The sequence below is a fragment of the Manduca sexta genome, chromosome 28 (genome assembly GCF_014839805.1).
Source record: "Manduca sexta isolate Smith_Timp_Sample1 chromosome 28, JHU_Msex_v1.0, whole genome shotgun sequence".
Classification (NCBI taxonomy): Eukaryota; Metazoa; Arthropoda; class Insecta; order Lepidoptera; family Sphingidae; genus Manduca; species Manduca sexta.
In genome coordinates this window covers 15456226-15483736 of record NC_051142.1, presented here as the reverse complement: position 1 = coordinate 15483736, position 27511 = coordinate 15456226, and the positions used below count along the sequence as shown (strand labels likewise).

Genomic DNA, 27511 nt, shown 5'->3' with positions numbered 1-27511 from the left:
TGACATTGCGTTACTAAATGAAATCACATATTCGTCTTCACCTTTGCCGACATTGTGCCAAAAATCAACCATTAATAACGAATATTTTCACCAAAAATCCTGGTTTTAGCTGCCTGATTTTTTTATCATTTTGTAGTTTAATACGAATATAGCGTATGTGTTAGTGTATTTGTGACTGAAAGTATGATGTTTCCGCTGCGACGAATTCTCTTAGAGCAGTAGCAGTGGCATCAGGGCGCGTAAAATTTAAATTACTTTTTAATTATTTTGTTCGAAACTTACTGTTTTTATTTTACATTTACGGTTCAAGTTACTTATTGTAAAGTGTTATTTCCAAGTAGATAAGTATGTGGTTTTATCTAGTAACGCAATGTCAAAATTACCCTGTATAATTGTAAGTTAAATGTCGTCGGTTTGATTCTCAGACAGACTCCTCTGACAAAACAATTACTTAATTCCACACCCTAATTATTCATGTCATCAATAATTCAATCATTATTATAATTATTTAACAGTAAAGGCTTGGTGAGTAATATAGGAGCGGAAGGTCGTGGCTTCGACTCCGGGAAGCTATTTGGAAACCATTAGAACGTGTCACAGTAATTTACATCAATGACTATAGGCTTTAATTTACGGTTTGGCCTCAAGCCAGTATTCATATTTTGGCCTTATAGTAAACTTACGTATGTACTACAGTGGCAAAGGGTCCATATAACCCGATTCCTGCCGGCTTCCTTTATGAAGAATTTATGTTGAATCTTATAGACAGCTGAAAATGGCAACTTTACAGGAGACATATTTAAAGCGGAAAATGAGATAAATTTTATTATACTAGAGCTTTCTTAATGAGCGTTTTGTGTAATTTAGGAATTCTTAATTTTATAGAAGAAAAAAAGAATTTTTTTAAGCTTATAAAACATGAGAATTTTGCATTATAACAGAAATTAACCAAAAATCAAAAGTTAATTGCTGGTATCGCTATTATCATTAAAACGATTTTAGGTAGGGTAGGGTTTTCTTTTGGTAATTTTTACCTTTCGCTACTGGTATGTAGGTTTCCTAATGCAGCGATGTAGGTCAGATTTTATAATGCCAATTCCTGACTACGGATCAATGGTAAGACATCTAGCAGCACCTCAAGTTGTGTTCTGATTGGTCGATTTTTGGTATCAATTTGATGGTACCGATTTAGATCGTTTTGTACGGCAATATTCCGTCACTACATCTAATTTTAGGTGAAATAGTTTGTCGAGAGGTGATAATCCATCGTCAGTTGACACAATAATGCCGGCATTTGTTATGTACGCCTGATTCCAAATATCCTGGCATAATTGTGTAGACTGGTGACGGGTAATCTCTCGTCAGTCAATCCATTTACCAGGTGCAGTGGAATAACTTTGTTGACCAAAATAAAAATATGTCCGATAGCTTTTTAAAATCGGTTGTTAGAAGGCGTACGTATTAGAGAGACTTTCCCGCCCTTACACCCACCACTACAACGCCTACAAGCCAGGATCATTAGCAGCACGCATTTTATAGCGCTAAGCAGTGAAGCTCGGCGAGTCTCGGAAATGAGAATATTTGTGGAATGTCTAATATTATTATTAGAGGAATAGATAGGGAGGAAATATTTAGCGCTAGTACTAGGCGAAATATATTTATACACTAGGTCAAATCCTCACAAGCGCAGACGGAAGATTTTGCGCATTTTCGTCCAGATGGCGATAATTGGGGCCGAAATTACCATAACATGATTTTTAGTTCGACTGAGAATACTTTTATGAACGCTTGTTAGATGAATTCTAAAATGCATTCTTTAAAACGATGGTAATTTTTAGCCGTCAAAGATTTTTGTAGATAGCTGAATAAAACAGGCAAGGCTGGCAGTAAACGACGCAATAGCCCGAAACAATAGTGACACGGTAGGGTGACAATCCAGTAGATAGCACTGTGTTTGTCACTCTAAGATGTCTTACAAAGACCAGTGATTGCACTGACTTTTTTAGTGCCTTAGTAGGCAAACGAGTAACCGGTCCGCTTGAGGGTAAGCAACATCCGCCGCCCATAGACTCTGCAATGCCAAAGGCACAGCCAAGCCGTTGCCTATCGAGAGCTGAGCACTCCTTTTAAGTCTCATTTAAAGGACAAATCATTCTGAACCCGAAGGTAAGTAGCATCTGTCGCCCATAGACTTTGCAATGCCAAAGGCACAGCCAAGCCGTTGTCTACCGAGAGCTGAGCACTCCTCTTAAGTCTCATTTAAAGAAGGACAAGTCACACTGAACCTGATGGTAAGCAGCATCTGCCGCCCATAGACTTTGCAATGCCAAAGCCACAGCCAAGCCGTTGTCTACCGAGAGCTGAGCACTCCTCTTAAGTCTCATTTAAAGAAGGACAAGTCACACTGAACCTGATGGTAAGCAGCATCTGCCGCCCATAGACTTTGCAATGCCAAAGGCACAGCCAAGCCGTTGTCTACCGAGAGCTGAGCACTCCTCTTAAGTCTCATTTAAAGAAGGACAAGTCACACTGAACCTGATGGTAAGCAGCATCTGCCGCCCATAGACTTTGCAATGCCAAAGCCACAGCCAAGCCGTTGCCTACCGAGACCTGTGCATTCCTTTCAAACCTCATTTAAAGAAGGACAAGTCTTACTGAACCTGATGGTAAGCAGCATCTGCCGCCCATAGACTTTGCAATGCCAAAGGCACAGGAAAGCCGTTGACTACCGAGAGCTGAGCACTCCTTTTAACCCTCATTTAAAGGACAAGTCATACTGAACTGACGGAATCACAGTTCTTTTACTGTTGCTAAGCAGATTTCGAGACTCAGCACTGTTACTAGACATATATAGCGAACGGGAATAACAATAATTGAATTAGATATTCTTTGACATACTTCGTTATGAACAGTCATTGCGCGAAATAAAAATTAATTCCGATGACGTGTACTTTTACTAATGATATGCGGTGCTTGTTGTAAATAGATTGTGACTTGGGTTTGAGTTTCGGATGAAGGAAGTTAAAAATTATCCGTTATTTATAATTGGTTTCAAAACAATCTCAAGCTATGGTTACTAGTCAACCTTAATCTATCTGGTAATGAAAATAAACAAATACACATCACCTTTATCACCAAAGGGGTAGGTAGAGGTGTAATCAGGGCACCCTATTTTCGCCTGTGTGCTTCTTCCAATGATGTGATAGATAAGCCTTTCGCTGTATCGGGCACAAATTTCTAACTCCTGGCTGATTTCAGAATTCAGAACTCCTGAACAGAAAACCCAATATCACTTTGCTCGCTCCAGGTTTCGAATCCAAGACAGAGCGGTATCATTCCGCGCACGCAATACAACTACGCCACCTAGGCAATATTAATAATTCCGATTTTAACTCCTTAAATCTTTAACATACATACATTCTAGCAAGTATAAGTCGACCAACAAGAGACTGCTTTCTTACCAGTCGACTGAACTATGCCGGCCTACTTTGAGTTATAGCTCTAGGTCATTCGAGCGAAGACCATTATGTCACCAGAATGTCAAAAACGGCCCTTACGATTATATGATTTAAGCATGACCTTAAGATCAGTAACCCAGAAGAGGATCTTGCTAGGGCCCGTGAAAAGCAGCGGTGGTCTACTTACCGCCTTAGGTAAGCGTAGTGGGCCACCGCGGTAACTCAAATTAGACCTTATTAGCATAGAGATAGGAGTGAAGAAGCGTCGATGGTGTGTTTGTAGGTCTGTAGGCCTGGTGCGAGTGTGCGCGTGAGTCCCGTGTTTGTGTGTGTGTACGCAATGGAGATAGCATGCCGCTGGGGCTACCAACTATAAGTGAAATGCGCCGCTTTGGATTTTTTTAGGTGTAAGATTTTTTGTAATACATTATTTTGTATTATGGGCCCTTGGTTTATGAAGTAATTTAATTATCGTATATTTTTGCTTTTTTTCTATGGAAAAAAAAGTTGGCACCCTTGCCCGTTATCTTCTATAACAAAATAGATGAATTTTATAATAGTTTTTATTAACACAATATAGCGTCACACGGAAGTATCTTGGCGAATATTGCCGAACAATATAATGCAATACAAATATGAAAAATAAAACAGATGGTTTGCTATTTATGCAGCTTATATTTAAATTGCGAGGATATATTATGTATTGACTTTGAATTTAAGGAAATTAAGGCTTCGAAATCGTTTCAATGGCATCGTCTTATTAATCGAGTTTCTACATTTCAGAACTGTCATCCTAGGTTCAATTCCCAAAAAAGATGATTTTTGTGTGAAATTTCCAAAATAAAAACTATTGAACAACTTATCATACAATGATTACAAAAAGGAAATTGATATAATAAACATAAGCAGGTGTATAATAAAAAACCGATAATAAACGTTAAAATAAAAATAAGTATATAATACTTATATAATATATAGTTATATACATAAATAAATACACTAGTAAGCAAACGAGGAAAGCCTTCTACTTTACCTAAAAATAATTGCCGAATTCTATTTTTAAAAGCCAGCTGTGTGGAGGATGACTTGATTTTGAGTGAGAGTGCGTTCGGAAATAAACTTGGCGAATAGTAGACATATTTATTATACCTCTGTGTATTCCTTTGAGAACTTGGCATCAACTTTGCGTATAGGCTGAAATTTTACAAATGAATTGTAGTACCTGTGTTATATAATATGTTTATGTATTGGCCCAACTTACCACTTAAATTCTGATAAGCAGGTAAAATGTAGTTATTATAGGTCATCTAAAAAGCCATCAAGGAAGCCATGTTAGTTGATGGATGCAGCGCGAAAAAGTGTGCCCACATTTGTTTTTAACAAACAAATAACATCAGTAAAGATTAAACACAAAATATAGTCCTATGTTAATTACAAATCTTTGCCAAAAAATTCTGATGATCAAGAAAGGAAATATTAAAACCGGTGTGACAATTGGTCTAAAACCGAGTTTCAGACCAATTTTAACAAACATATCATGTTTTGGCAGTATTAACCTATTTTACCAGGTGAAAACTGTTAGCAACCTTTACTTTTAAACGTGAGCAAACATTTATAGTTATCGAGGTAGTTTGATCGAGCAAACAATTACGATATTTGCTTTGTGCATTACTTATGTTTATATACAAAACAGACCCGTCTGGATCGGTACTTTTATTTTCATAAATTTATATATTCGATTATATAAATTTAATACGGATACTGTGTACGACTGTGTTTAATTTTGAAATATTTACCCGTCAAACCCTTTTTCCCTTCTTTTATTTTTTTTCCATCGTTGCTAAATTATTTTAGATATGGTTATATGTTATTGGTTTTGTATATTCTACCAATGATACAAGTTTTGTAACATATCTTAACATGGCATGTTGTAGCACATATACAAAACAATCATTATCACCTGTTCAAACAATGTCACAAGCTGTGTAATTTTAATTCATAAATTAATATGGTGTTCAATATATAAAAATTATTGCCAATTTTATCGTTATAATTTTAGCTACCAATGTTTTAGGTACAAAAAGGGCGAGTCGTAATAAAGTAGACTAGTATTATACTAGCAATTATTCATAGAAATTCGTCTGATATTGATAGATTATACTACGCTGTAAAATCATGTAGCAGTCAATCTATTGCATTAAACGCTGATTGCACTTATAATACTTCAATATCGACGCATTTGAGTCTACATCGTAGCGCGTAGAAGCGGCCCGCGGTTCGTCCGCCCAGCGCTGTGGTGGTAGAAAATTTTTGGTGGGAAACGAGTGGGGTGCGCGCGCGCCGCAGTCAGTCGCAGAGTCGCGCGGCCGGCGCCTGTCGCCCAGTGAGTGCAGTGCAGTGCGTAAAATAACACCAAAAACATACACACAGTGACGCTCCACCGGAAAAAAAAAACAGTGTACGTTACAAAAATTACAAAAAAAAAAGAAAAAAAATTGTTCCATTTTCAAAATGGGGCAATGTTGTTTTTGGGAAATGTTTGTAATTGGCATCATAGTGACGTGACAGTGCCGCGGATTGTGGATCTACAGTGGATGAGCACTTGGAGAACAGTTTTTTATTACTACTCTACTATTTATATATTCTATAATTCTACCTCCTTTGTAAATATTCGAAAGAATATTTTTGTTTTGTTTTTTTTTTTCATATTTTTTTCGTTTTCGTCATATCTATTCATGCCAATCACATCTTTTCCTGTTTTTTCTTTTTTTCCTATTTTAGTTTAATGACTAACAACCACACTGTTTACTAACTGCATGTTGGTAGAGCCTAGATTTTTCAAATAATCAAAATTGAAAATTCTAAAGAAAATCGTACGTGTTTTCATTCGTTCAGTGATATGGAAATGTAATTTTCCGGGTCGCGGTGTTGGCGGTTCGATTTTGGACGCTTATCGCGAAGGTCGTCCGACGAGTTTTTTTACAGTTCTAACGGAGCGCGTGGCCTGTTTGAGGCGACACACTTTACATATTTCCATTTGTTTTTATTTTTAACCATTATAATTAGAAGACATAATTTAAGAAACTTATTAACTTACCTCTTTAACAACAAAATTGATTACAATTAATTAATAATAAAACTAACTAATAGAGATACATTGTGCAATTGCGATTGTTAACGCAACTAAATTAAATCGGTAATTAATTTAACGAGGTCATTGTACGCTTAATCCCGTACTAATATTTTATTTCGAGAAATATGTGAGTACGTTAATTAGGTTTCTTCTATAGAGTTGGCTTTTGTTCTAGTCCCCTGCCCCCCCACTCTTCCCGCTCTGAGACCCTGGATTGTTCCCCTGGTGCGTTCAAGGGACCGTCGAGTGAGGACTGAATATCGGTGGAATAATGTGTTGGATTTGACGAAGACATCAACGCTGCCCATCTTCACATCATTTTCAGGTGAGTTGTTGTATCTGCTTTCGAAAGGTTTTTGTAATAGGTATGCTGAATAAAGGATGATGTGAAATTCGTGAGACTGGGTGGAATCGGTAAAAAAATATGACATTTAGGCAAAAATATATTTTTGTATAAAGCAGTGTTTTATAGATGCACATTGTCTAATAAAAGCTAATAAAATCATCTGCAGGTTTTAAAAAATTACCCATAATTTAGAAAACATTTTATGTTTATGTATTTTTTTTAATAAATTCAATAATGACAACTTCATAGTATTTATGTATTATAAGTCTATTTTTGGGACCCAAATAGCCCTTCGGAATGCTGGCATGACAATTTTATAAATTAGTGCAGAAGACAAACGGACATATTTACAAGTATCACTATCTATTGTTTATTTTAATCTACACATTTTCTCATTTAATTAAGTTAAAAAACATTGCCTGTTAATTTACAATGAAATAAATGGTCTCGTAATAAAATTATATGAATGGAGAAACTACTAAAAATGTAATGGTGAGGTTGTTAGGTGTATATTGAACCTACCTCAATCTAACAGGTTGTGCCTACAGGAATGACAATACGCCACGGATACACGAGTTTAGACTTTAGCTACCAGTAATTAGGGATTCATTTCAGAATTTACAGCATCATCTCTCAGTTCGTCATGCATTTATAAAGGAATATGTATAGCCCTAACTAGGTATATAAAGGCTTGGTGAAAAGTGCCTTTATTGACCTCTACCTACCACTTCGGATTAAGGCGTGAGAGGTGTTATATATTGTAGAAAGACAGATTTTATAATAGCATAATATTAATCTAACTTTGAAGGCTTGGGTATAGAAATACCTTTACTTTTTTTTTAAATGTACTGAGTAAGAAGCTTCATGCGAGAGTTTTCATTTAATATGTTCATTCATTCATGTTTTGAAATTGATTACGGTATGACTTTACGACGTTCAACATGTTTTCATTTCGGTGTTAATTGGTAAATTAATTTGCTTTCATTTATTCTTTTGAATGAGTTGTATGAGTGTGTAATTATTGCATCTTCTAATTAATAAATTTATATTCTTTGAGACGTTGAGTGTTTGATATGTTTTTTTTAATAGACTAATATTTTTTTTCTAAAACTGCACCGAGTTACTTCGTGAAATTTACAATAAAAAAAATTAAACCTTAAAGTAGTGTTCATAAGTTCCAACTTCTATTAACATTAATGCATAATTTCGGAATACTATTAAAAGTATATAACAGTAAATTTACAACTGGTCTGTTAGCAAATACAACACGCCGGCTTAATTCAAGCGACTGTCGAGTATCGTCTTCGATCGATATTTGAAGTAGAATGTGTTTAAAATTTGTATAATTTCCGTATACTTTTCGGGATAAAAAAAAGGTATACGTCGTTTTTCACTGAAGCCGAACTCTACATTGTTTTATAAAAACGAGTTGAAATCTAACTAGCTCTTCCTATCATATTAGCTTTATAACATGATGGGTCTCTAGATAAATGTGATTAGTCTATTTATATTCAAATTTATATTTGTCAGTAACGTGGTAGAGCCATAAACTAATAATAGCAAGAGGCCGTCGAACAATACCTTGTGTTTTTGTAATATACAAATAAATATTGGGATTTTTATTTGTACTGAATGTGTGAATTATAAGGCTCATGACACAAGATTTGTATCGCAAGTATTGAGAACTTAAGAGTTAGAGTAACTGGATGTTAGGCTAATTACGGTATTTTCATTCGCATAGAGTGCTAGACCATATATAAAATACTATGTCTATGCTCTCAGTCACTGTGTTACTATATAATACTAAATCATATATCTTACTCGCTACATTTATGTCTATAGTGTCTATTATATAATACAAACTATAATAATATTTCTTTTAAGTCTGAGTGTCGTTGAAATCTTTGATACTACGAAGATTTTTTGATGTACAGTCAGATGTATCTAGTTGACGAGTATGTTTGTAAAGATGTTTGGATGTATTGATATTTGTTAGAAATAGCCATAGAACCAGAATTAGATTTTACTGCAGTATAATGAAGCATGCTGTGCCTTCATGTAAAATAAACATAGAGCAATGATTCCTTGTGAACAGTTGACATATTAAATTGATTCTATCCAATTAAGTAGACCAAATAAAAAATGTATTTGGAATTCGATATCTACCATGCAGTCTATGCTACTTAAAGAACACTGAGGTATAAAACATAATATACACATGCTTTATATCCCGGTAAAATATACAATAAAACTTTTATCCCGGGAAAGTTTTTTTACGCGGAACCTTCGACTTATGCCTATGCATCACAAATTAGAATATAAGCGTTGGTTTATATGATCTCAATTCTCAATGTAAGGTTATGATGCGCGATCCTTCGAGCCGGATGAGTCACGGACTAGGCGCGCATGAGGCAAGCTCTGTGGGCGTGTGGAACTGCGATATGTGGGTCAGGATTGCTCTGATCTTGTCTGGGGTTCATGTCCTGACGTGTGCTATGAATATTGTTTGACTGCCAGAGACGGGTTATGTATTCTACCATACGATGTAGACGATTTCTACTTTAAATTAATCATTCTTAAAGTTCAAATTTACAAGTCTACGGAATACGTGTATGCAGTAATAAGGGACATGGTCATAATATATTTGGAAAATTGATTCTGTTTATTTATTTTAGCATTTGTGTTTGATACAAAATGCATTAAGAATTCCTAATATATAATAAATGTGTTTCTCCCGCTTAGCTAAATGAGAAAAAATATTTTACCAGTTGGAAATACGCCTATATGTCTCACATGTCTAGACTTTTACGGTCTTGTTTGACGATCTCTTGAAATCACATAAAAAAAAACTAAAATGTGTAAGCCCATATCACCGACAGCTATACTAACAAATCTATCAGTGGCGATCAGACTATCAGCTTTCCTTTCCTTTGAACGATTTGCAAACCGTATTTATGCATATTAGTAAAACCTATATGTTGTAACGTGTTCCCTTTCGAAAAATATCATCCTTCGCTCCTAAAAACTATACAAAACAAACAGTCCAAACTCACACGCATCTAAGCACTATAAACCTAGTGTTAGTGACACACATACGCGGCGCGGGGTGGGAGGCTCGCAACTTTCACTTGCGCGCCGCGGAATCATGCGCAGCGGCAATGACCATGCGATCAGGCCGTAATGTCAAGTGCAACGTGGAGAAACTTTAGGCGGATACGGCTGGGGACTGATGGATACTTCTACCATCCTATGACAGATTCATCATACTGTGGTGGGACTGATACGTCTACCATCAGCCTTATGATTTATCATGGCTGTGGAGTGATAAGTTGGGTTCGAAAGTATTTGCTAGTATTGATCTACGTTAGATTTATTTGTTCATGAATAAAACTTTTAATGGCCACTTCATGGCGTTCAATTGTACAAATTTACGATGGTTATAATATCATACCACTATAAGTCAAAATACTTTGTTGACGTATACCTTTTAACGTTTTTATGTAAGGCGGTTTGTATATGTTTGAACTGTAATTGGATTTAAGGGCGAGTGATTTTAATATAGGCATTACCTACTATATGAATTAAGGAGATTATTCTTTAAATGTAGTTATCCAGTCTAATATCTTAATGTGACAAGCACAGTAAGATGCTCAATAGTATATTTCAACAATACTCTGGCTCACTGTGGTAATAACTATCAAGCCAGCGACTTAGTGGCGATTACTACCAGGCAAGTGACTTGCTCATCTAATTCAACAAAAATATGACGCGATTCCTAAAATTCACAAAACTCAAGTCTACTGGTATTCCCAATCGATTGCTCTTGCAATCTCGTCTTTCGACACGTTTACTCGGAACACTGAATCATTTCATACTTTTTCAACCCATTTTCGTAACTTCTGTCTGAAGGTTGCTAATAGTCTGTTTTTTTCTTATTCATTGTACCTAAGTTTAGTTTGTAATGAAGTATCGGCAAATGCTTTTATCGCTGTTGGAATTTGAACTCACTTTTCTAAGGCATTTGATCTAAATTTGGTTGAACTACTTATATGATAGATTTTTTTATGGAGAATTCTTAGGTTTTTATGAAGTTTCCCTTGATCATTACAAGCGCTGATTATAAGGAACTAAAAATAGACTGAAGTACGTATCCACAGATTGTCTCGAGTCTCAAAACATCTGTTGCAGTATCGATAGACTATTAATTTGCATACCTACACATACCATTTAGGTTAATGTGAAACATTTTAGAAATCAAAAAATAAATTTTAATGAACAAAACTTCCGCTATAAAAATTCTAATTTATTTTTAGGACATTTCTAATCAGTTATCTTTCTTTATCATGTGAGATATTATTTTGAATTAAGAACACGTAACGTATCTTACCAACTTGTGCAAATATAGGTTTTTATTTTAAATGTAATAGAACTGCTGTATATTACAAAACGATTTTAATTCATTATTTTTTGTATCTTTCAAATATGTTAGACCGCGAAAATACAGCCAAACTAAATAACATTTTCAAAATAGAGCAACTATATAATATAATTAATTCTTCTAAAATGGTGTTTATGGCTTAACTCCAAACGCACTATACTATTGTCATGCGTAATCAACTACTCAAGGTTAGATTGTTTTGTTAAAGATAAGAATAAATACGCGTGGTCAATCACAGCGAATCCTACTACTTGGTAGAAGGCTCACGCGACGACGCGCGGACATTGCCCAGCGGTGAAAGCGTCGTCGTCATGGCGACCAATCAGCTGATTCACCACCGGCGCCATTTTTACTAGACGTCAATTTGACACTTAGATTTGCGGTATGTAAAGAAACGTTATATCCCAATAGTCTTTGAAATTTGAATTTAGAACATTCCATATTCGCTAATTTAAATATTTTACATTTGCCAATATGTAGAAGGTTTTATTTTATTTATTTACACTGGAAGGCAGCACATGTAACAATAATAAAAACAATTAGAAGTAAACAGAATAGAATGCAACTTTGAAAATTGGATTTGCCTATGCCGCTTTGGATTAGAATCTGTATGAAGTCATCTATTCCAAATTCATACTATATAATACACACCTGTCAATATTAAAGTGGCATTTATAATATCTATATATTTCAAATAATATTCTATGTTTAGTTCAAGATAAATCGGTATTTATAGACTTTACGTGTTTCTATTTATTTTTCCAAATTCATCGCGTATACGAATTTTACAAAACTTAATTACAATGCAATCGACTTATAGATATTCTGGCAAAATATTTATCGGATAATTTTATCTTTTCCTTCTCCAGACACACCTTATCAGAATACATTGCATCACAATTTCGCGAAAATTTTCATAAAAAATGCGTAAATGATGGGCACGGTGGTACCGGCGCGGCGGCGGTCGGTGAAAGCCACTCATCTGGCCGTTAATGGGTTGCGACCGGTCGAGCGGGTCTCCCCTCCCTAGGCTCTAATAGTGGTCTAGGCCTCGGCTCCCAATGACCTACATACGTCAACGCTATCCAGATTGCTAACCAGTATTTTTTTTTTCTAGTCCCCCTATTTCTAGTATAAGGTCTGTTTTTTATCTTTATTTTTATAATACTTTACAACTATTTTACATCTTATTGCTATTGCTAACCAGTATTAGAATTGATAGAGAAACAGTATGAACGGTTTATTTAGTTACATTGTTAAGAAGTATTACTTATTATAACTAAATGTTGGCTGAATATTTCGACTGTCGTCGCGTCGTTAAAAAAAACACAAAAGACAATCTTACGCCTTTCTTTACGTAACATACAAATTATACTTTTTTCAACCATTCAAATTACATGCAGCCAGTAACAATAAGGTTCTTTTAGTGCACATGTTGCCGAAAATATGAGACGCCAAAGGCTTTCCCATCGCGTGTGGCTTTCTCCTATATAAAGGGTCCACGACAGATGTCCCGCGAACCCTTCAATCAGTCAATATTTGAATTCAAAATTGGAACACCGGCTATGAAAAAACGAACATGTGCGCAGTCGGTGTGGGAATGTAAGATGCGCTGTACCTGGACCATCGATTGTGTACTGATATCGATTATCGATAACGTAGTGATTGAATACGGAGAAAGTGTTAAAGGCAGTATATTATTCTGCCTTATACGTTGACATTTGATTTCGCGGCTGACAAGAAACTTCGTCAACATAATGAAACGAGGAAAAATTTATCAGTTTGATGTTTCGAGTTACTTAAAGAATTCATGGCTGGTTCAATGAAATAAACAACTTTTTTTTTATTTATTTGCCTTGCTTTTTGGATCATCTCTTATTTATGTCCATGTTAAACCCCCATTAATCGCATCTCTATCGATTTTAAATTACATAGGTTTAAAGTTATAAAAAATATTCAGCCGTATTTTCACGTCACTATATAAGTCATTGTTAACTTATGAATCGTCCTTAATCTGAATATAAGACAGCGCCCAAAACTCCCCAACTTACCCATAAATATAAAAAAATAATTATACCTTATAATAAAAAGCCGTCAGTAAAAAATGAATACGCCTAAACCCATCATTACAACCCTTAACTAATTCTAAAGAGTTGTTTACATCGCCCTTAAGATCCGGAACCAGCCGGATATAGGTTTTGTGCGGATGTGACGTCACAACATGTAATTTGACTCCCACACGTAAGTGGGTCGTGTATTGATGGGTGCTTATAAAAATACCTTTATTTATAGATTTTGTAAGGTAGATTTTTTTTTTATATGGTGATTTTTAAGAGGCAAAAGAGTAAAGGATCTGGTTGGTGATCAGCGGTGCTCACAAATATTGACAATACCAATAGAATTGTTGATGCTTTATCACATTTGGGGAGTAGAAAGGTTCTGGAAGACAATTTCCATATATCGGCAAGCGAAAATAAAGTTTTAACTCAGATGCCTGTGACAGTGGTATCAAAAAAAAAGGTTTACTCAGAGCCTGTGACAATGGTATCAACCCGCTTCAGCTGTAAAGTATCAATTAGATCTAGTGGTATATATATCAACATCATAGCTGATAGTAGAATACCAAATTTATTTTGTATTTGACTGGTTAACCAACTGTACCTACTTATGACAGGGGGCATACTTTGAGTCTTTCGGGGACATCCATCCAGTAATATCAACTGGAATAAATCAGATGACCAACTTAATATTAGATAGGCCAATGTATTTGGCCAATACTTTCAACTTCAGTGTAGTATCTCAAAAATAGTCAACTTTTGGCCAACACTGCACCATTGGCAGAAGAAAGCCCATTAATATACAATGCGTTGTAACACTGTGAACAGTGGTTTGCAATTCACAACTCGCGTGGCCACGTGCGGTACTGTTAGTACGGGCTGTGACGTAGTATAACTGCGTGCACGCTCCGACGCGCGCAGACAAGGCCGCGGAGCCACCGACCTGTAGAGAGAGATGGGGGTGCGCTGTCTCACTCGCACGCAGTGTCGAGCTGACGTGTAATTCGGTTTAGACTTATGAAAAGGTTGTGCTCAAACAACGCTCTATCTATGAAAATATTAACACTATCCAAAACTTGTAATTATGAAGATCATGATAAAATAGGAATGAGCTGTTCATTAGCAGAAACATTAACCAGCTTTTAAATATGGATTTCATGATGACACCGTCCATCGCATTACTCAAATATTAGGAATTTTAGTCTCAAAATGCGCAATATTTATATACTAGCAGTAACGTGCTTCACGCTTGAATATTGTAGCTATTAGCCTATGGACAGAATATTGATACTTATCAAGACGAACCCGCGCAAACGAGACGACTTATTGGTAGGAAATGATAGAGTAAGTAGAAGATAGAGTTTAAAGTCTTTGGTAACTGAGTAGAGACTTAAGAGTCTATGTTTTTACAATTTTTTTAAACAGGCAGATTAAATTAGAAAACTGCTTGCCTGATAAGGAACACTACAGTCTGTAATCAGCAGCAGTATCACCTGAGCTTTTGATTGTGCTTTTATATTATTACTGCATCCTTGACCCAGACACTCTTATCACCTAATCGATCTTTGCTTTGCATGGTCTGGCAACGCTCTAGTATACTCATACAATAGATAATATCAATTTACTTACTATATCATTTTCTTACCATATTTGGTTTAAACATTCTTTCGTTCTTTCTGACCGGTCCACATCTCATTCAATCTCATTCGTTCATATTTTAATAAATTTCTTTAAGGCAATATATAAGCTGTCTTCGTTCATTCTTTTCGGCCAGTCATCGTCTCATTCACTCCGCAATATTTTCCTCTACGCAGTCCATCCTCACTCGACCTACTACATAGACAACAGCTAACAGTATCATATTCAAATTGCGATAATTTGGTACTTGATGGTTTTAGGAACAGTTACGCTGTGAGTTGTGACGCACGTTTAACTAGACCGGCCCGTTGCAGACTGGGCTGTTGCTATGGCAAAATTTAGTAGGATTCCGGTTCAAAATCGTTGAACACTGAAATGTTAAATGTTAGAGATTCGTTGGTTATGACGTTTCGTTAGTGCAGCCTGTTGCGAGTCTAGACTATTGCCATGGATAAGTGTAGTAAATGCTAGTACAAAATCGATAATAAAATCAACAGCGTATAATAATTATAGAGATTTTTTTGTGTTTCCAAAATGTATTAAAATAGTAAATAGTTAAGGAGATTGTTTTTTATTTGTTTGAAATAAAATATTCTTAAACAACCTCTTCACAAATTAAAACAAAACGTTCACTCTAGATTAAACATTTTTATATAAGACTAGATAGACTAATCGACAAAAACAAAAAAATATTATATATTTTATTCACTCTTTTTTCTACATTATTTAAATAAAAATGCAATTTCTAAATAATTCTTTATCAAAGCAATCTCCACAGTTTGCATTTAAACACAAACTTATTACGACATAGAATTCAGTATAGAGTTCACAATCAGCCCGTAGAGCGGTGCGGTAGAGGCCCAAAATATACACCGTTATATCGCCGGACAAGGACCCTAACTAAACCGGCGCTGACCGCAGTGGATTCCATTCGGATTTTATGCCTTTTGGGAACTTCGGGTTAAGGCTGCTTTACATTGTGTAGTAGTTTTGGACTCTACTATTTGTTAGTTTAAAGTTTGATTTAAGAATGAGATTTCTACAGCCTCTACAGAGACTTTTCTAACATTAATTGGTATTATAAGCATTGTATTATTTAAAAAAAGAACATAAATATTAACTGTACTAATTGGAATCGAATACGCATTTAAAAGTTTTATAAGTAAAAATACTTATAAATTTATAATCGATGAATTAAAAGAGGCTTCGAGCAATGTTAACATATTACTAAACAAATATGATTAATGTTTCTGATGCATAATTATAAAATACAATTTAATTTATCATTCAGCTCATTTTTTATTTCCACTGGAATGATAATTAAATATTTATTATACATTCATATTTTTATTAAAAACTGTTAATTATTTACAAAGTAAATTTACATAAGATAGGTATATATATTGACTTATAATCTGTAAACCATTTTCCCGATTTTTTTATATATATTTAAATTAAATTGTTTGAATATAAATACCGTTTTAAGTGTTAAATAATATGTTCAACACATGCTATACAGTTCTGCAACGAGAATTTCTATTAACTCTACACATTCATAGTAATATTGTATATATTTTTAATGGAATTAAGACCATAATCCTATGAAATTGCTTCTATATAATAATATATAATACATCGATAATGCAATTATTTATAATATATCCAAACCCTTTCACGAACCCTTTCAAAATGCCGTGTTTATAAACATCTGTTTACCTACAAGCATACAAATAGATTTTACGTGTGAACGCTACTCTATCAAAGATTCCTTTAGAATCGCTCTGAATGAAATGTAGGTCAAGTTTATTGACAAATCAGGACATTGCCCGTCACTTGTCCCGCTCTGATGTATAGCTGCCTCTCTCTCACGCATTGAGTAAGGACAAAGAACATTGTCGATCTCAGCATCTTATCTTTAGATGGAATAGATAAAGTGGGGTAAATAATAGATATTCGGATAGGATAGGTCTATAGAATAAATTATAAGATGAATATTGATAGGTGTTTAAGAATTATCCTATCAAAATGTGGATGCAAGGAAACTAAGATCGTTACAAACAACGTTCTAGTGTTAATAGATCACTTTTTAAATCTGAATGGATGTAAATTGTACCTATAGAAAGGTAAAAGAGACTTTAATTGATTTGTAATAAATTTCTAAATTGTATGTTGTTAACACTAATTTCTTAATTGGTGTTAACGATTGTTTTTCTTTTAATCGTGTGACTAGGTTTATACCCTATTAAAAGTAACTCTAACGTAGCATATATAGAGTATATTATTGCTCTACATTTCCATCAAATGAGGTTACCAAAAACATTTAATAGCTCTAATTTTTCCTCCAAAGCCTCAGCGATGCCCAAAACAATTGGTAACTAAACAGAAGCGTCGCATCATGCGGTATCTAGGTTTCACGGTCAGGGAGGGGACGCGGTCAAAGGAAAGGCGCGGGAGGCGGAGTGGGGCGGACGTCTCAAAAAGTGAAACGCATCTAACAGTAAACGTGATTCAGAGATCTGTGAGATCGCTTTGTGATCGGAGGTTTTGCACTGAAGTTAAATTTACTTGGCAAAGTAAGCCGAGACAGCATGAGACAAACAACTTGAACAAACCACGTTTAGGGGGGGGGGGGGTATGTCTTTATATTAGTGTAGCTACACTTATACCTAGTGTAGTTATCACGTCTTTTTCCTTTTCACGTGTAGACAAAAAATGTACGGGAAGTACACTGGTCTTAGGAACATACGCCTTTTTCACTTTTCATAAATAGGCAGAGGTGTTTTCACTAGCCAACTATGTTAGGTCCAACGTAATAGGGGTCAAGCATCATATTTACTAAACAAGATTCTATACTATGGGTTGATACTGAGCAGATAAATTCCATAATCATTTTGGAGAATTGACTTGGTAGTCCAAATATGTCGATCAATGAGAGACATCGACAGACTTATGCCGCCCTGTACTGAATTTCTACTGGTGTATGGAATGGCGATAGCTTCCTGCTATACAAAATCTTATTGCAATATATTGAGTTCAAAATTGTACCTTAGTTGAGTTAACCAATGAACTAGATCTGTAAAATATAACTTATTTATCCAACAAATTTCTGACAAGAAATACCTTTCTCTTATTCAATACCTATTATTTCAGTTTTTATATTAGAGACGAATACCACAGGCATCGACTATTCAAATATTTTTGGTTACTTTTAGGATCTATAAGATTTTGTGTATATTTGCAACGTTAAAATAAAAATGTATTAAGTTATTATAGTTTTTATCGGAATCATTTGTTGAAATATGACAGTTCTAATACCGTTATGTTGGTCAGACGGAGAAAGTTGCGCCATATTTATCTTCTATTACATGTCTTATAATATTACTCTTAATATTGAGTGAGTCAATCAAACTTTGTGACCATCCGGTAATATGGTTGTCATAATCGATATTCGGGCGGATGCTTTTCGCACATCCGGCAAAAAAAATGTACCTTAGAGTCGGCGAATATACGGCGGAGAGAACAGAGATTTTTTTAATGTCAATCTATTATCGACATTGTCTTCATTGATATAATATTGAAAATTAATTAAACCTACAATGTAATGCAATTTATTGTTGCGGTAATGGATTTTGAATACTAGAGTTAGTGCTCGTAGAGTTTTCGCTGTATATAGAATGGACTACTGTTTAACAGATGTTTAGCCTTTTATACTTAGACTAGCATTGTATAAAGAGACGGCTGCTCCCTGTTTCTTGGTTGCAAGGATTTCTGAATTGTTAAGTCAGCTATGGTTTTGCTCTGGTCGCTTTGTACGTGGTATCTAAAGTTCTATTAACCCGACGGTTTCTTGGTGCATCATATTCTTCTAAGGAAAATAAGCTACAATATCAAAGATTTTATGACAAAGCATACGTCCAAATATCGATTTGGAAGCCAATGGGCGATAAAACAAGATAATTTAAAATGGTGTTTCTTTTTTTAAATTCTAAATTTAAATCTATAGTTTGTATCCAAAGCCACGTCCGATTTTGATATTAATTAGTCTCAATTCAAAAAATCCAATATGGCGGCCACTTTAACTTTTTTGTGGTGGGTTTAGATTAAAAAGAAATCTTGCAAAAGTTATCTACTGCAAGTGATGTTTACCATGTTAACAGTAATAGCAGGCCGTTTCCTGGAAATTTCGGAGTTTGCAAAGCTTGCGGCAAATTGCATTTGCATAAACTTATTAAAATATATCCGCTAGAATAAACGTGTCTGGAAGTTCTTGCTTTACTTTGATCTCTTTAAGATTACAAAATAGTGATAGAAAATAATCTGATGACATTATTTCAGAATAAAGCAAATGTTCGCAAAGAAAGTTGTAATAGCATCCTTGTCGGGGTTCTTGCGATTTTTTCCTTATGACATCATTTGAAGTAGTAGGCTAACAGGATGTGCTGCCGAAAATATGGGACGCCTTTGAAGTTCGTGAGACCTTATTACTGCTTGTATTTTTTGCTGAAAACTCATTAAGAGTAGACATTAAATAATAACGTTAAAATATTTAAACTGTATTGAATATTATCTATCATTAATATAGGATTGAGGAATTGTATATTAGAAATAATTTATGGAATAATATACCTGAAGATATTGAACTAAATCAATAAATAAAATATTTTAATTTCTTAATGCAAGTTACTGATAACAATAGTCAAAATACTGTCGATAAACTTAAACTAATGCAGCCAATATAATAGATTTCAATATTACTTACAAAATAAAAACCCTTAAAGTTCAATACACATTCTATAAATATAACATCGTCTCAAAATGTCCCGCCGCGCGGTAAGATTCGAGTATTCGTTTTCGGAAATCCTGGTATTGGGGTCACGGCAGGCGAGTCCCGTTATCCCGGGAACCTGTCCCGGCAGGGAGCACCAATCGCCGCTCGACCTGCCATGATAATTTTTAACAAAAATATTGAAGTATTGAATATTAAGAAGTAAATGAAGTTTGAGATGCTACGTGTCGTTTGCGTTTATATCGACATATAACTTAGATTCCTAAATTAAAGTAAAATAAACTTCGTGCTCACGCGTTCCTTTTTCGAAATTTATACTTTTTCTATTATTTAAAAAAAGAACGCTATCGGTTAAAACTACTTCATAAATTAAAAAAATATAACTTTTTTTAAATTATGGCCAGTTTTAACGGATTAAAAAAACACAAATAACCGGCTCAGAGTTTTAACAAGAATTTTGAAGGTCTACCGACCTGTACTAAGGTAGACGAAAGGCCTAACCACTCAACCGCAACGGCGCGCGCCAGCATTGGAACAATTTTACACGGGGTTGATATTATTATTTATCACGTTTTGTGCAATTCTAATTTCACATTAACTGTAGAACTCCATTCCAAATGCTTTTGCAATCACATTGCGTACTATCAATTTGGGGTTATTTTCAAACTGCGTTAGCTCACGCCACAGTCGCATGACAACACCTCGGGCTGTTGCGTTACTTTTGTATTTTTTACGCATTATAAGTATCGCGAAACTTATGCTCACGCTTGTGTCCTAAAAGAGGAGGCAGGGGAGATTCACCGATTAGATATTCGCAATAACTAGCTGTTTGCCTATACTCTACAAATATAATGTATATGTACGACCGAAATATATGGTACCTAGATTCTTAAACAAGACCTAAGTCAAATCTACAATCTAGGTTACACAGCTGATGTTTACATCGTAGGTCAATCACAATGCCTAGGTCACAAACCCGGGTACCGTACATACGCGGCGAGTGTCACGCACCGATCGTAAACCTACTTACCGAGACCGCATTTTTGTCAAACACTTTTTATCTTCTCGCTCTAACGTCTTTTCGGGATGTGAGAGAGGGACAGGTGTATGCGAATAAGCTCGTTGTATGTAAATTTTAATTCCAAATTTAAAATTACAATGAATGTGTAAATAGATCAGATTTTAATGATGTAACTGTATATTTTTATTCAAATAATCTATTTTTTATAACACTAACTCATTTATCAGTTTATATACTGTGTTAATCCTACTAATGATATGCATTTTTGTGTCAATTTAAAAATATATACAAAAAATGCAGAAAATATATTGGAAGCTCAAAGACAGGCAACTATTGCTTTTTTAATCGAAGTATTCACCTACACTGTCACCAGTTCTTAATCGAACCTAAATCTTATTGCGCGTTGTCACTAGTCTAACATGACTCACAAAATCTACTCTCTAATATGAAATGAGGCAGACAAGTAGCCACGCCTAAATTCTCAGAAGCACACGTGCTCATCTCTAGTTATTCATAAGTTCGACATATTTTACTTACGCTCTAAGTAATAAAAGATTTGACACTTAAAGTAAAAGTGGTTTCGAATACATACTTTTACTTGGAACTGTAATTTTCGAAATGATACTAAATCGATTTTCACTAATTTAATTAATTGGTAGCGGAACGTTTGATCTCGGGTATAAAGTTTTATTCTTGTGTTGGTCTGATCACTCATAGCTTATTTGAAGTGTCTACTGCAGTCGCGAAGGGTGCATATAACTGATTCCTACCGGCATCCCTATCGGAATTGATGCAACATGTAATTACCATTAAAACGATTTGCAGACTTCATTTATGCATATTATAAGTGCCTATAAGTTGCGTAGGTTTCCTTTCGGAAATTTCCCTTCGCCACTGGTCTCTAGTATGTGTTATTCAATTTAAATATGTACCGCCACATTGTCTTATTTATCGTGGTGTGTTAAAGCATTTAATTAATTTGAGAATATTATAGCTATTGTTATTATTGGGTCATAAACCTCAAATTTCTCTTTATTTTAAATAAGCCATATTTATTGTATTTAATCTCAAACCCGCTACCGCTTATGACTTGTCCAGCCTTCTAATTACAGCCGTAAGCCTAACGTTGCGGACACCCAATTACATGAGATTTAAACTGAACTCCGTTACACTATTATTATTCTGTATGTATATAGCGAACGGATATCTGTCCGTCTGTGCACATTAAAAGACCGCTCGTGTCCGCACAACATAATGGCTGACTTACTTCCAAAAGCAGCGAAATGTGGAGTGGATTTTGGTTTTTATTAAGAACATTTTGTTTGCGGCTCAGATTGTTTAAATCCCATTTCAGAATACAAATCACTATGTTCTTATGGGTTCACAAATTAACTTGTATAATATGTTTATTACTACCCTGAGGTTTCGGGTTCGCATCTTGGTTCTGGCAAAGTGATAATGCGGTTTTCTGCTCATTATTATCTGGATTTTGTGCGCGATAAGGCGGACTCGCCCCCATTACTTTATTGTACGGAATAGATATGGCGAAAAATAGGTGCCCTGGTTGCACCTCTATCCCTCTAGGGGTTTCAGATGTGACGTGTATGTGTAAGTCCATGGCCTGGCCGGTGTGTGCAAAATTGATATGACTAAAAAAGAATACGAAATAAGTAAAAATTAGCAAAGAAAACAACGAGCGATTAAGTATTGCAGTTGCGATTGTTTTACGCAATAAACAATTGACTTAGTTCTTAATACTAGATTTTTATACTAATACTAGCTGTTGGCCGCGGCTCCACCCACGTGAAATAGTTATGCCGGGATAAAAGTAGCCTATAGAAGCTGCTAACATCATCCATGACTATACTCCTAAAGTTATCTAACTGATCATCATGCTAAAGACTAGACTCTCAAAATTATCTAACAGCTCATCATGCCAAAGAATACACTCCCAAAGTTATCTAACTGCTCATCATGCCAAAGACTACACTCCCATAGTTATCTTACTGCTCATCATTTCAAAGACTACACTCCCAAAATTATCTAACCGCTCATGATGCCAGAGACTATATTCCCATAGTAATTGATCAACGGACTTCACATTCATAACCGTACAGCATGGTCATGCAGGAGAATAGCTGTGAGTCACATTTTTTTATAAAATAAATATGGTAATGTATATGGTCATCGACTCATTTGGCATAATGGTAGAGGCAGTTATCTCGTACAGCCTGGGGTCATACGAAACGGGAAATTCGGTAGCTCGTAAACAACGCTCTGGCTAGATGAGTTCAATTATTTTTTATTGTTTCTTACGTTTTATATAAAGTAAAATTTGATATATACTACAGTATGAGTTTGTTCGCCTATGTGACGTGCTAAACGGATTTCAATGAAGTAATACTATAAATAATATAAATTAAATATTTGCTTCGATGGCGTGGTTGTATTACAGTACGAATGCAGTGCTGAGATCTCGGGTTCGATCCCCGTGCCGGGCAGTATATAGGGATTGTTTACTCAGTACCAGCTCGGAGTCTAGAATTTATACCCGATATGGCGATAGGCTCGCCCCCTGTCATATCATTAGACGGAATACACACGACGCAAAGTAGGTGCACAAATTACGCCTCTGTCGCGGATAAAAGGGTTGAGTGTGTGTTTAAATAAAAGGAGGTTTTAATCGGCTCCATCCACTGCTGAAAGTAGAATGTAAATAAAATGGATGTAAATAAAATTAAATTAGAGAAGGTAAATGACGCAAAATATCTTCCACGCAGACGGAGTCACCGGGACAGCTAGTCTATAATTCTAATTAGAAAGTATCTACATATAATAAATTAGGAGTTCGGTAATTTGTCTGTTGTTGGCCAAATGGAACTACGTCCAACTTGCAAACATTTTAATGAATGGCCAAATGGTGCTGTTATTACAACAGTTATATTAACCAGAGCTGAAATAATGGAAGATGAGTATCCGTCAAGTATTTTATGCAAAAACTCACCGTGTAGGCAACGTTCATCAATGCCGGCATTTTTTAAGCTTAATTTATAGTTGTAGCGTGTAATTTTTGTAATTTATGTCATTCGTTATTGATGTTGAATATTTAATCCGAGTATTTTATGTTTTTGCAATTTATAAATTATTATAAATTGACATCTAGAGTGAGTCGTGTTGCTTTTTATTTTATTATATTTAATTAAATTCTTGTTACTACTGAGAAAGGTATTACTCTCTATTCTATTTAATAATATCACTAATTGAAAGAGAGCCTAAGCCAATGATACGAGAAAAAACGAAACTAATTCAAGCACTAAAGATTATTGCAGTTATCAACTGGTTGTTACATAAAAAATCAACTCCAGTACTTGTCAAACATTTAATTTCAACATATAATTAAGTATGAATCATAGAATACAATTTAACGGGACCAAGTGTTCGCTCGCTAGTCATTTTTGTTCGTTATATTTTTGGAAACTAGATTTGTTTACAGTTACATGGATACAACTCTCGTCGTTTTATTCGTGGATTTATTATAGGTAATTATTGCTTATTAAGTAATAAATAATTAAAGGAAATCAAACTACAAATTAAAAGCGCAAATCATTAATATATCTTGTTGGCAGGTTTTGTATGAGTTTCTTATTGATTGTTTATTTATGGAGCTTAGCAGTAATAGTCAGCTGCTATCATTCTTGGATTAGAGGCATATTAGTAGTGTTATTACTGTTCATTGTGAAATATTACATAACTTTTATTCCCAACAAAAAAGTCCAGCGTCGCATAAAATTTAAATAAAAAATCCTCTATGGTGTTGATACTGTTTATGGTCAATGTATCTTGTAATTTTTTTATACTTGCACGACATAGTGACCCCATTGCACCTAATGGTTAGTAGACTGAGATCTAATAGAATGTCGACTAACGAGAGATGATTACATCAAGGGCGTCACTTATTAAAATACACATAAAATATACATATCCTGCTCAGTTACTGTATATATACCAATATTAAAGTCAGTAATTTTCACTGACTATATCTATCTGCAGATACTAAAGACAGATTAGTGTTTCCTGAGACTCGCCGAGCTTCACTGCTCGGTGTCATTAAACGCGTGCCACTGATCCTGGCATACAGGAACGGTAATGGTGGATGTGTGGGCGGAAAAGTCTCTACAAACACTAATACCAGGCCGGGTTGCTCTCAATCCGCACAGACATAATCAGATAGAATCGATGTAGATAATGTTTGCATTCAAGCATTGCTTATTGTAACATAACTGTGCTGTCTGCCTGTGTCCTGGTTGTTGTTGCTTTTTTATGTTCATTCTAATGTTGATATGGCATTGGGATAGAGCAGGATTTTATCACTCGGGGCGGACGCAAAATTTGCGAACTATAGGTACCGAGAGCAAAAAAATGATATAGTTAAAACTGATAAATTAGGTAAAATTTTTAAAGAGCTTTTATGTTTGGCATTTTTCTGCCGCCTAAAATTGCCGTCCGGGGCTGACCGCCCCTGGCGCTCTACCTACGCTGCACCACTGCGAGATGAGTAAGCTGCTAAGTGTCTTAACTGTCTGTTAATAATAATATTACCTAGCAGTGAGGGGTCCATATAAACCTATTCCTGCCGGCTTCCCTTTCGTAATTAAAGTAAAGTCTAATTATCATTAGAATAATTTGCAGCCTTCGAGACTGTTACCTAGGTAGTTGAATTAGCAAGAATTGTATAGTATTGCACTGCAGTTTCGGCATGTGAGGTTTATAGTAGAGTTCTACAATGGAAAGTTGTAACACTGGCCACATAATTCTTTAAACTCTTAAAGAAGGATAATCGCACACGATTGACAACGCGTGTAAAACTTCTATAATCGTATAAAATATTGACTATCTTTAATCTAATCGTCACTAGATTATAATAGGTGTAAAAAACATATGATTTTTACCACAAACCGTAATGAAAACGTCAATATAACTCATGAATCAGCATAATAATACTCAGTAATCATAATAACATATCTAAATCTTTATAAATGCTAAAAACATGTAAAATACCTTACATTTAGTTCGCCAACTAACACCCATAGAAAAGACATCAACGCGTGGTACACTGACCCACTGGCTCTATGTAGGCGTAAACAGGTGCGATGCGGAGTCGTGTGCTAATGAGATGTTAGACTTATGTGTGTGTGATAGAGTTGTAATTGAACAAAGCAGTAATAAGTTGAAAAAATAAGTATGACTAAACGATTATCAGTGAAAGTGCGAAGAGATGTTTGATTAGACGCAAGACGATAACGTCTTTGATATTTCGATCTAATATTTATAGCTTAGTTAACATGCCGATAAAATTCTTACAAAATTAACTTAGAAATAATTTAACGCTATTTTATGAGGAATTTAAAATTACAATGTAGTAATAGTCGACGCAAAAAGGAATTTTAAGTATTAATTTTTTAAATGTTTATTGTCTTACCAATAAGGGTGGTTAGGTTGGCAATGATAAATTGCGTTTTTGAGGTTGGTAACACTGTCACGCAATATAGGGACAGGGCATTGTTTTTGTATTAAACAATAGTTAATTATAAAGTCTGTTTTAAGATACAATCAAACGAATTAATAAAGAACATTTCAGACTACCATTTAGTTCATTCGTTTCGCTAATAATAAGCTTTAGAGCTCTACATGCTCTACATTAATTACGACTTTACATTACTTTGTCGAAATAATCTTCATATCTTTTCCTTTACGTAGAGACCTACCCCACACCAACTCAAAACAATTTTATCAAAGGTACATTAATTAAGTGACGTCAATAATAATAAACATTATTAAAGAGGTAAGGTGTTCCGATATGCGTAGGGCCGAAACACACGCAGCGCGATTATCGCCGCGTTTTATCGCTTAATAAAGGTCAGTGTCGGGGAAAAAATAAATTTCATTCTTGATACGTCCTCTTGACACTGTTGCAGTGTTTGCATCGGACAATTAGGGAAATTTTTATTTAATTAGATAGGTTTATCGCGTAATAAGAAAAGGTAGTTTAAATGCAATTGTAGTTAGGTGTTATATAAAGAATTAAATGATTTGATCAAAACCATCTTAAACATACTATACATTCGGACCGGAAAAATATATTTACCAATATCCTGGTGCAATCAAAGCTAAAGGAAAAACATTAGTTACCGCAAAACAAGAACAAACCATTTTTTTTATTTGTACAATTTTTGGATATTGTTCTATTCTATCCCAAAGATAGTCTGGCATAGCCATGATGTGACGAAAAAATATCTATGACAAGTCAATATAAGTAAACGTAATATTTGCAAAATGTCTAATCCCGCGCAAATACGTTAACATTTCACATTATTTTGCCGGTGTGTGCGAACAACTTTCTTTCTAGTACGGGCCGCGCTCCCCCCACTTCGGCCCGCCCCTCTCCCCCCGCCCGGTCCACTCGAAGTAACCGCGTAGATAAGCTGAATATACTTTGAATAATTGTGTAGTAATTAAGTATAAATGCTTGTGCATCGGAATGATAACATTATGTTTGCAAAATTGTTTTAACTCTAGTAAGTTATTTAGGGCTTTCGTATTTTAAGGAAGGAAGGGGACTAAATGTGTCTTGAAT

General features: G+C 35.0%; 1 protein-coding gene across 2 annotated transcripts in view; it reads left to right on the top strand.

Moving 5' to 3' along the window:
• The first annotated feature begins 5815 nt into the window (after nucleotides 1–5815).
• LOC115455611 (ichor) overlaps nucleotides 5816–27511 on the top strand; it is a 43854-nt gene continuing 22158 nt past the window's right edge. The window contains exons 1-2 of one of the 2 annotated variants that reach the window (XM_030184239.2): nucleotides 5816–5916; nucleotides 6767–6916. The gene's annotated coding sequence lies outside the window, so the exon portion shown is untranslated. Of the gene's footprint in view, nucleotides 5917–6523; nucleotides 6917–27511 lie in introns of those variants that run through there. The other variant, XM_030184240.2, reaches the window with a different exon arrangement.